The sequence below is a fragment of the Artibeus jamaicensis genome, unplaced genomic scaffold (assembly GCF_021234435.1).
Source record: "Artibeus jamaicensis isolate MK-2021 breed Jamaican fruit bat unplaced genomic scaffold, CSHL_Jam_final contig_944, whole genome shotgun sequence".
In the NCBI taxonomy this organism is placed as follows: Eukaryota; Metazoa; Chordata; class Mammalia; order Chiroptera; family Phyllostomidae; genus Artibeus; species Artibeus jamaicensis.
The window spans coordinates 4,324,913-4,334,534 of NW_026522020.1; positions in this window are offsets into that span (position 1 = coordinate 4,324,913).

A 9,622-nucleotide genomic window follows, 5' to 3' on the forward strand; every position below is an offset into this window, starting at 1 on the left:
ATATTTCTCCAAAGAAGATAAACAAATGGCCAGCGAGTACATGAAAATATCGAGTACATTAAAATCGCTAATCACTAGGGAAATTCAATCAAAACTGCGGTGATACACCACTATAACCCATTAGGCTGGATGTTACTTTTACAACTATAAAGTAGTGGTGAGGACGTAGAGAAATTGGAAACTGCCGCTTTAAACATAGAATTACTGTGCGGTTCAGCAGTTTCACTTCTAGGTTCTCACCCAGAAGAACCTCGAAAGCAGGGACTTGGGCAGTTGTTTGCGCCCCTGTGCCCACAGCAGCGCTCTGCACAGCTGCAGAGGCGGGGCAGGTGGGCTGTGCAGTCGTGGGGGGTGGGCCGCGCTGGCCTGTGCAGTGGAATAGTACTCGGCCTGGAACAGGACTGAAACTCTGACGCTGCCTCGCGGATGAACCTGGGAGACTATAATAAATGAAATGAACCCGTCGCAAAGGAACAAACGTGCATCATTCCAGCTACACAAGGCGCCTGGGGCAGTCACGTCATAGAGACAGGACGGAGAACGGTGGGTGCCAGCTGCTGGGGGGAGGGGGAGGGGCAGTGTTTCAAGGTGTTTCGGTGCAGGAAGTTGCCCGGGTCACCGGAGACTGATGGTGGTGGTGACTGTACAACAGTGTGTGTACATTTTACCCCAATTTTTAAAAACGTGATTCCAGTGCTTCTGTGGGGGAGGGGAAATGGAGCAGTGGAAAATCGTGCGGAAGGAGGTGCTGAAGGAGAGTGAAGGGACACCCAGAACAGGCAGGACTAACAGGAGTGCTGAGTAGGATGAGAAAAGCCCAGTTACGTCACTAATTACATACACATGCGAATGAAGTATTTCTATAAATGACTGAGATTGTCAGATTGAGTTTTTAAAATCCAGCTCTTCAGTGTCTCTAGAGACATCCAAAACAACACATCAGGATATCAAAAAATTAAGGATGGAAAAAATAACCATGCTGTGTTAATATTAGACAAAGTAGACTTTAAAGCAATAAAATTACTGAAGAAGATACATTCAGTTAACTAGGAATAAATAATTCCAAGTTCATACACATTTGATAAAACAGCTTTAAAATATATAAAGCAAATATTTTCAAAACTAGCAGGAAAAATAGCCAAGTTTATAATCAGTTGGAGATTTTAACATAACTAATGGAAGAAGCAGTGATGATACAGAACATTTGAACAATTCAAATAGCCAGTTTGATTTATTGGGCATCGTACAGAACATCGTGCACACGGTAACACAAAGTCAAGTCTCTTCAGGTCACACCTGAAATACTGGGTTGGCCAAAAAAACTTGTTTTGTTTTTTTTTCCCATATTATGGTTCTAGTAGTGCTTAGTTGTCTTTAAGGTCCTCTGAGACGGTTTTGTTAGATACTGTGTGACAGCTGCCGTCATACCAGCGTGCATTTAAAAAACATCAAAATTGCTGAATCTTTGTGCAGCCATTACAATACAGAAGGTAGAAGAAAATACATTGTCAGCATCGTATGCTTTATTACTCCAAGGAAGGTAAAAACACAACTGAAATGCAAGAAGAGATGTGTGCAGTGTGCGGAGAAGGTGCTGTGACTGGTCAGACGTGTCGTGATTTGTGAAGTTTCTTGGTACCACTGACATTTTGGCCAAATAGTTCTGTGCTGGGGGCTGGCTCAGGCATCAGAAGGTGTTTAGCAGCCCCCCTGACTGCTACCCACTGGAAGCCAATAGCGGGAGATGCCTGACTGACTCAGACATCCACATCAACAAAGTCACTGGTGAGAGTCAAAAATGTATGTGTTGGTCTTAAAGGCTCCCAGAGGAACCGGTGCAGGCGTGGCACCAACACAGACATCACAGGGTGGGGGTGGCTGCTCCCTTGAGCCTGGGTGCAGAGTTGCCTTTAAAATATTGGTGAACTAAACCCAACAAACTATTTGTTTTTAAAAATAAGTTAATAGCCAAAACGACTATTCCAGGAATTCAAGGTCTATTTTACCTTTGAAAATCAGTACAATTTATCACGTGAAGAGAATGAAGGAGAAAAGGCTTCTGATTATTTCAGTATACGGAGAAGTGATTTATAAATTCTTCACCCATACTGATAGAATTCTTCAACTAGAAACCGACGGTCAAATCTTCTCAAGGAGAAATCTTGGGGCCTAAGATTTGACACTAACAAGTAACTAGTTATCTTCCTGCAGACTTGTTGGTGCTGGTAAAAGACATTAGACAAAGGACAGGCAAAAGGACAGTTTTGTGCACACAGCAGTAGCCGGAATACCACTTCCTTGCCTAGGTTCTCGAGCCCATTTCCCACTGGGCGGTCCGGTGAGGGCCGGGAAATGCCTGTGTGTACAGTGGGTTGCGTTATAAGAGGGTCCGAGAGCTTAGGGAACCCGGATGTCATTGTGGGCTGCAGGCCAGCCTGCCATGTCTTCGTCATGGAGGGAGATCCTTCTTACACTGGCCAGTGAGTTAACCTGCCCTTCATTCTCAAGGGAGACACATTATCTGTCTCCAAGGCTATTGACTGTTCTTGAAAGGTTAGTCCAGAACAAAGACTGTCTGCCGGCAAGACGTGCAGAAATGTGAAATATCTGGGAAAACTGTCTCCCGAACAAACCTCATACTTGGTGCCGAGATGTAGAAAGCCTTCCCCTCACAGCAGGAGCCGGTGTAGGTGTATCTACCGAAACCCTGTACTCTTCATTGTAACTTAGAGCCTCTAACCTGCACGGGAACAAAGAAGTAGGTGTTACACATGTTTGAATGGGAGAGATCGGAAATGAGATTATCCCCGGGCAATCTGGTTTTGTAAAGAAAGTTCCAGTGGTTCTATACCTAAAGCATTAGAATGTAAGAGTTGTTGGCCTCGAGTGCAGCACCATTCTGTGTGCTCATCATGTCAGACAAGACTTTAAAAGACGCTCTTGGTAGCATTGAGAACACCAAGTACCTGGGAATATGTCTAACAGCAAGATACTCAAGACCTCTCTGAAACCTGTGGGACAGTTGCGGAGCAGTCCCAGCTGGAGCAGCACGCAGTCCCTGCGTGGACTGAGAGACTCAGCGGCGCAAAGGTGTCTGTTCCCACCCTGTCCAGTGCACACAGTGCTGTCCTGACAAGGTCCCAGCAGGGTGGTTGTGCGGAACTCGACAAGCAGTCATTGATTATGGAAATACGAAAGGTCAAGAAGAGCCAAGACCATTTTTAAGAATGAAGAAGGAAGATTGAAATGGTCACGTGTTAAAATACACCATGAAGTGACAGCAGGATACCGTGCAGGGACAGTCCCACGAATCGGCATGCACCTGAGATAAAGGTGGCATTGCAGAGCAGCAGGGGAGAGAACAGACTTCTCAGTAAACAATGCTGGTTGAATCAGATGCCCCCTTAAAAAGAAACTCCCACCTATCAGATGGCAGGCTCTGTGATAGCTGGCTGTCTGTGCAGCCAGTGCAGATGGAATGAGATCCATCGGTGCCTGTAAAAACTGAACTTGCTCTTTGGCCCAGAAATCCTGTCACCACTCTGTCAGAGTTAAAGTGGTAAATATGAGATGACTGGGGGGGGTGAGGCTGTTTTTGTGGCTGTGTGTGCAGTTTCGAAAGTGGAGAATCGACACATCAGCTGCTGTGTGGTCTCAGGGAGAGGAAAGGTCTGCAGAGCATCTTCGGTGGAGCAACAGAATTGACACGTGGTCCGCTGTCTCCGGCTGCTGTGAGAGATGACGCTGACACCGATGAAACGGTCGTTGGAGGGGCAGGGGCAGGGCTGGGAGGGAGGCTGTGGGTGTAGTTCACTGCGCACCGGAAGGGAGAGAAACCAACCCTAAAAAGAGTGAAGACAGAAGTGATGACAGGAACTGTGTTGTTAAATTGGCCGTCAAAGTACCTGAATAAAGAATCATTTCAGATACGAGCAGACAGCATTCAGGGTGTACGTGGTAATACTATGTTCTAAAAACAACTAGAGTTTAAAAGAGACTGTAAACTGCTTTGTTAGGTTAGTGGATAATTATGTTAATGGTAGGAACCAAGATCGTTGGTGTGCAAGAAAAAGATATGGTATAAAATCAATGTTTGGACTTTAAAATGCTGTACTGTTACGTTTTAATTGGAAGTAATATAAACTCATGGTTCTGCTCTTCAGAAGTACCTATTTTTAGCTCTGTTCCCTGAAAACACCCAGAAGCAGTTAACCAGTGACAGTGGGCACAGCAGGCATCCAGACTGTCACCCGCAAACGTCATTCTCTTGTTCTCTTTGCGTTCCTTCAGCCAGTTCACACAGACTGCGTATGTTCGCCTCCTCCGTCTTCCTGACTGTCCTCATACTTCCACCATCCCATTGACCCTTTCAGCCTCGTCTTCATACTTCCAGGGGCCTTCCCCATTCTTTGTTGTGCGTCCCTGCACATCCGGGCCCAGGACCGTGTGCCCGGTCAGCTCCGGGGACGTCTGTGTGCCGCTGCTCACACACCCACACACCCACACACCCCTGACCGCAGGTCCCCCTTCCAGGTGCTGGGAGTGTAGCAGCAAAAAAGACTCCTGCTCACAAGGACTGACATTCCAGAGAGGAGAAGGAAGTAAACCAGCAAGACAACCCGAAATAGTGACAAATTTGACAATGGGAATAAAGCAAAGCAGTGATCAGACAGCCCGTGGGGCGGGGCTGTAGTGTCATTAGAGCAGCTTTGGTGGTGGAACTTCCTCTTTGGATCCATGTCCTGTGGTCGTGTTCGTCTTTAAAATAATTTTTATGGAACGGTTCTCAGTAGTAAACCAGTATTTATGGGTCTGCCTTTATGGTAGCGGCTGAGGTGCTCTGCAGTGAATGAAACAGCTTTCACATTTCACTTGAGTGATTTCCTGTCAAAGACGGTGCTGCGTTTTACCACCACGACAATGCAGCTTCCTCTGTGAGAACAGAGTCCGACTATCTGAGTAGTTCTCTGCACACGCGCACCGTCTGGCGGCCCGTCTCCATTACTGCCAAGGGCGAGCTCAGCGCTGCGCTGCTGGTGGGGGTGCTCGGGGTAAACGAGTGTGGGCGACGTTGGCAGTAAGTGGCCCGGTGACCGGGATTGTCCGAGCGGTAGAGCACCGGTGACAGTGCACTTTTCTGGAATGTTGGATTTGGCCTAGTCAACGCGTTGTAACGTTTCTTCTTTCTTCTTCTGGCCTGTAGAATTTCCTTGGAGAGCGTGCGTTCCCTCCTGCAGAAAATGTTCTACAGCACCAGGAAAAACTGTGATGATGAGACAACGTAGTCAAGTGTTTCCGAGACAATTACTGCCGACGCACTTAGTGCGTCTGCGTGGCTGCACCGTGCAACGCACAGATGTGTTTTCCCAGGAAGTGTGAGCCCGGCGTACTGTGTAACGCACTTAATTTTTTTTAATTTAAAAGTTTTTATTGCAGTTGCAAACATAGCCCCAAGTGGCGGTGGTGACATTTTAAACTCCGTGTGCCCATCTCACCACCCAGATGAGGGACTTGAAGTTAAGTGGCTGCCGCACTGCTCACGCGTGTTTAGTGACCGTTCACCTGGTCCTGGTTGTGCTGGACTTGGCCAGAGTGTGCATGGGGCCCGTGTTCAAAGTCCATTGGTATGCCTCACGACACACGGGCCTTTATTTCTTTTTTAAAGTAACATACTGTTAAAAGCTGCAGTTTTACTGATATTAAGTGTGCATTTTCTCCAAATGTTTACAACATTCAGAGCATTTTAATGGTTTGTTGGTATCACTTGCTTTAAAGTTGCCCACTTAGCATTTATGTTTGATGTATTTACACTTAATAAAGCCAGAACCTACAGTAGGGCTATACCTGCGGTACTTTTGGCAGGTGTGGTGGCCCTTTGCATGTGTGAGTGAGCCTCTCGGTGTTCACACAGGGCGCGGAGGGGAGGCCACACACCCAACTGCGGGATTGTGGGGTTTTTCCTTCTTCCCGGACTTTTGTTTCACGTATTAGTTTGTCTTCAGATCCACCCAATGTCTTCAGGAATTTTAAAACTTGAAACCTTGTCTCATTGGTAGTGCCATACATCAAATTAGTAGAATCCTAGAACTGTGGAAGTTTCTTCCCACAAGTAAAGTCATACGGTTATTTCTCTTGAAAGGCTGCATTCTGAGTTAGCAGTGAGGAAAGTGGAGACCTGGAGTAGCGGTGATCCTCACACCCGCGGTCGCTGAGAGCGGGTCTCTCTCGGGCTCTGCTGGGACGCCCGGGAGCACGCTGGCCGGAGCACGGACAGGGCACGGACACTGGGTTCGAGTTCATGGATGGCCAGAGACCTGGGGTGTCGTGAGTGCCCTGAGGCTATCTCAGGGACAGTGGCCCTGAAACTCCCAGGTGGCTCTGCCTGATGCCAGCATCAGCTCTGGTCAACGAAGCTGACACGCGTGACTGAGATGCGCCATGCAGCGGTCGCTTCTTAAGGAAGGAGCTTTGCGGCCGGCTCGCCCACGCCTGCGGTCGCTGCCTTTCACTGTGGGTGGTCCTCACTGCTCCTCCCAGTTTGCCTGGCGGACACACACACATCCCAGCCAGGGAGCGTGCCCCTGTGAAAGGGCACTAGGTTTGCAGAAGCAAGGACGGTCGCTAACCAGCTGACCCGGAAGCAGGAAGGCGACTGGTTATCTGGATGGGTAGAAAAGAAAACCAGAGCAAAGGCATCCCCCACCGCTGCTGGCTTTGAAGGGGGAGGCGGCAAGAACCAGGGAATGAGGGTGGCTTCTAGAAGCTGCGAGGAGCGAGGGACCGACTGTCCCCTAGAGCTGACGTCTGTTGACGGTAGCCTGGTAGGATGCGTTAGACCTCTGACCTCCGGAAGTGTGAGGCAGTAAATATGTTTGCTCAGGCTGCGGTTGCGTCTGTGACCCTGGGTTACACCACAGTACCAGACAGGCACACTGCACCTCTCCGAGACTTGGGAGCAGTGGGAGGCTGTTCCCGGGTTCTGCCTACGGCTGCCTGGGTTTTGACTCGGGGGGCACAGCCATTACGTGTGAGCTGTGCGTGTCACGTCAGCCCAATAGAACTGTGTCTTTGTGACGTGATGGAGGTCAGGGCTGAAGGTCACGGTCTCCTGACAGGTCTGAGTGCCACCGTTACTTACATGGTGCACGGTGACTGCTCTGGATGGCTTCGCTGGGACTGCCGGGACACCAAGAGCCAAAGTTGGCCTGTTTCCAACTGCTCGTTAAGAGGGTGCGCAGTGCCACAGTGTCCCGTGCAGGAGGAGGGGACGGGAAGGCTCTGCTGTCCCAGACACCGAGTGAAGCACAGCGCCCCGCACGGGCTGGGACGCAAGAGCCCCCTCCTGCACAGGGACTTCACCAGCCTCGGTGATCGCCTGCTGGCTTGCATCTGTGCTGCTTTTCAAAAGTCCTGCCCTCTGAGAATATCTGTGACCGGCCCGGCACTGCTGGAATGCAGTGGGCCCCGAACCCACGTGCGAGCAGGCCCTTGGTTACCAGTGATAAAAAACGCAAGCCAGCAGTCACGAGAAAGAGGAATTAACCTACCTGGTTGACAGTTCCAGAAACGAATTCTTCTCCGTCCCTTCTCCCCACACAGACACATAGCCCATCCTGAGTAATCAGTTATTCAGCAATAATTTTACAGAAAAGTTGCAAACGGGGCACAGAGTTCACAGGTGCCCTTCACTCAGCTTCCCTGACAGTAACAATTTACAGGACCTAGTAGAACGGAGGTTGCCCTTCAAAGGGAAGCTTGCGAAGGGCTCCTGCTGGGCGCTGGCTGGGGGTCCAGGAGCCCAGGGTGCCTTGGGTGGTGAGGGCGGGCTCACGGACACACGGAGCATGCGCTCTTCCCCTGGCTGGCCACCAGCTCCGGCCCAGGGCCAGACCACACTTCCAAAGTGCCGTTTTCCCGTGGCATGGTCCCTGCGCACGGACCCTTGGCTCCGGCCTGCAGTCCCCTTGGGTCCTCTGCCGCCCCCCCCCAACCCCTCCTAAGCCGTCTTACACCACAGCTGAGCTGGGGCAGCCCCGTGTCCGGTCCCGTGCCAGGATGTGCACGTTACCGTGGGGATTTGGGCGGTGGCCCCGCAAGTTTCTCCCACGGAAGAGGGGTTGGGTTCTGCCTGGTCTACCTAGCACAGGGCCCTGCACACAGGAAGGATTTAAATGTGTGTGGGACAGGAGGAAAGGGGGGCGCCGTTGGCAAAGGAGGCTCTGATCTACAGCTCGCGTCCTCCCCCGAAGTCCCATTCAGACCCTGACCCTGGACCCTGGCCCCTGTGCTCAGGGCGCAAGGGCCCCCTGAGTACCTGCCCCGCCCGTGTCCAGGAGCAGGGGCTCTCGACACTCGGCTGCCAGCTGCCTCCGTTCCTGAGACTGACAGCAGGTGGCTCTGCACCCTCGCATTTAGCACCGGGAAACGCTCCTTCGGTCCTGGCTGCTGTGCCCTAGGCACGGCCCTTTTCGCGGCGGAAGTGCCGGCGGCGCCCGGAGCAGCGGGCAGCTCACGAGCACGGGCATCAATTGACTCAAGTGTTCAGAGTCCGCCTGCGAAGAGGCCATTACAAGGAGGGGCCGCTGCGGGAGGAGACCCAGGCCAGCACAGCGCCCCAGCGCAGCTGAGGTCTCCTCGTCCAACCTGCCTCGGGACACCTGCTGCGCCGTCAGAATCCCCGGGCTCTCCAGTGTCACCCAGGGAGCTCCCCTCTGGTCACTCCATAACCGAGTACACCCACCCACCTCACGCCCCATCAGTTCCCCACCTAGACGCGGGACAGACCACTCGCAAGGCAGACCCAACGCTGTCACCCTCTGAGGAAGTTCACAGACGGAACTGGGCGGCGCCCTCGTAGCCTCCTGGCTGCTCGCTGCCTACCCTTAGCGACAAGTGCATGGGGCTGGGCTGGCGCCAGCCTTCAGCCCGGGCAAAGAGTCGGTCCTTCGGGCCCCAGGGCTTCCTTGCGTTCCTGCTGCGCGCCCCGCCCCCTCCCCCTGCCAGGCTACCCATTACCCGGGGTCCTAGCATCGACTCCAAGTCCTCGATGTCCTCATGTCCTTTTTTATTACTATGAGCCTCCTCAAAAGTGTTCACCCCACAGGAGACCCAGCATCGGGACCGCCGGGAGGGGAGGGGTGGGAGGGGACGGGAGGTCTTGGCCTTGAACGAGACCCGGGCGCCCATCCCTTCCCGCCGCCCCAGGTGGGAATGGCCAGAACCCACAGAGTGGAGGGGAGTGGTGCTCCGGTGGGACCGAGGAGCCCTGTCTAGGAGACCACGCCTGGTTTTTAAGGCGTCCATTGTTCGGAGGACGTTTCAGGAGCGCCAGGGCGTGGGTTGCAGTGCCGGCCTCCCCTGAGCCCGGCGTGCAGCCCCCACGGAGGGTCCCACAGCTCCCCCGTCGGGTCAGGTCGGTCGGGCGCAACCCTCCCCGCGCTGAGCCAGCGCTCGCTGCGCACTGTCGGGGCGACTCGCGTGGGTCAGGTCGCCTGGTTAGTGCAGCTTCCTCCTGGCGCCCCCGCGGCGGCAGGTGCTGGCCCTCCCCGCACCCCCCTCGGCGTCGCTGCCGCCCCCCCCCCCCCCGCCTACGCCACAGGAGGAGCCGCAGTGGGCCGGGCCG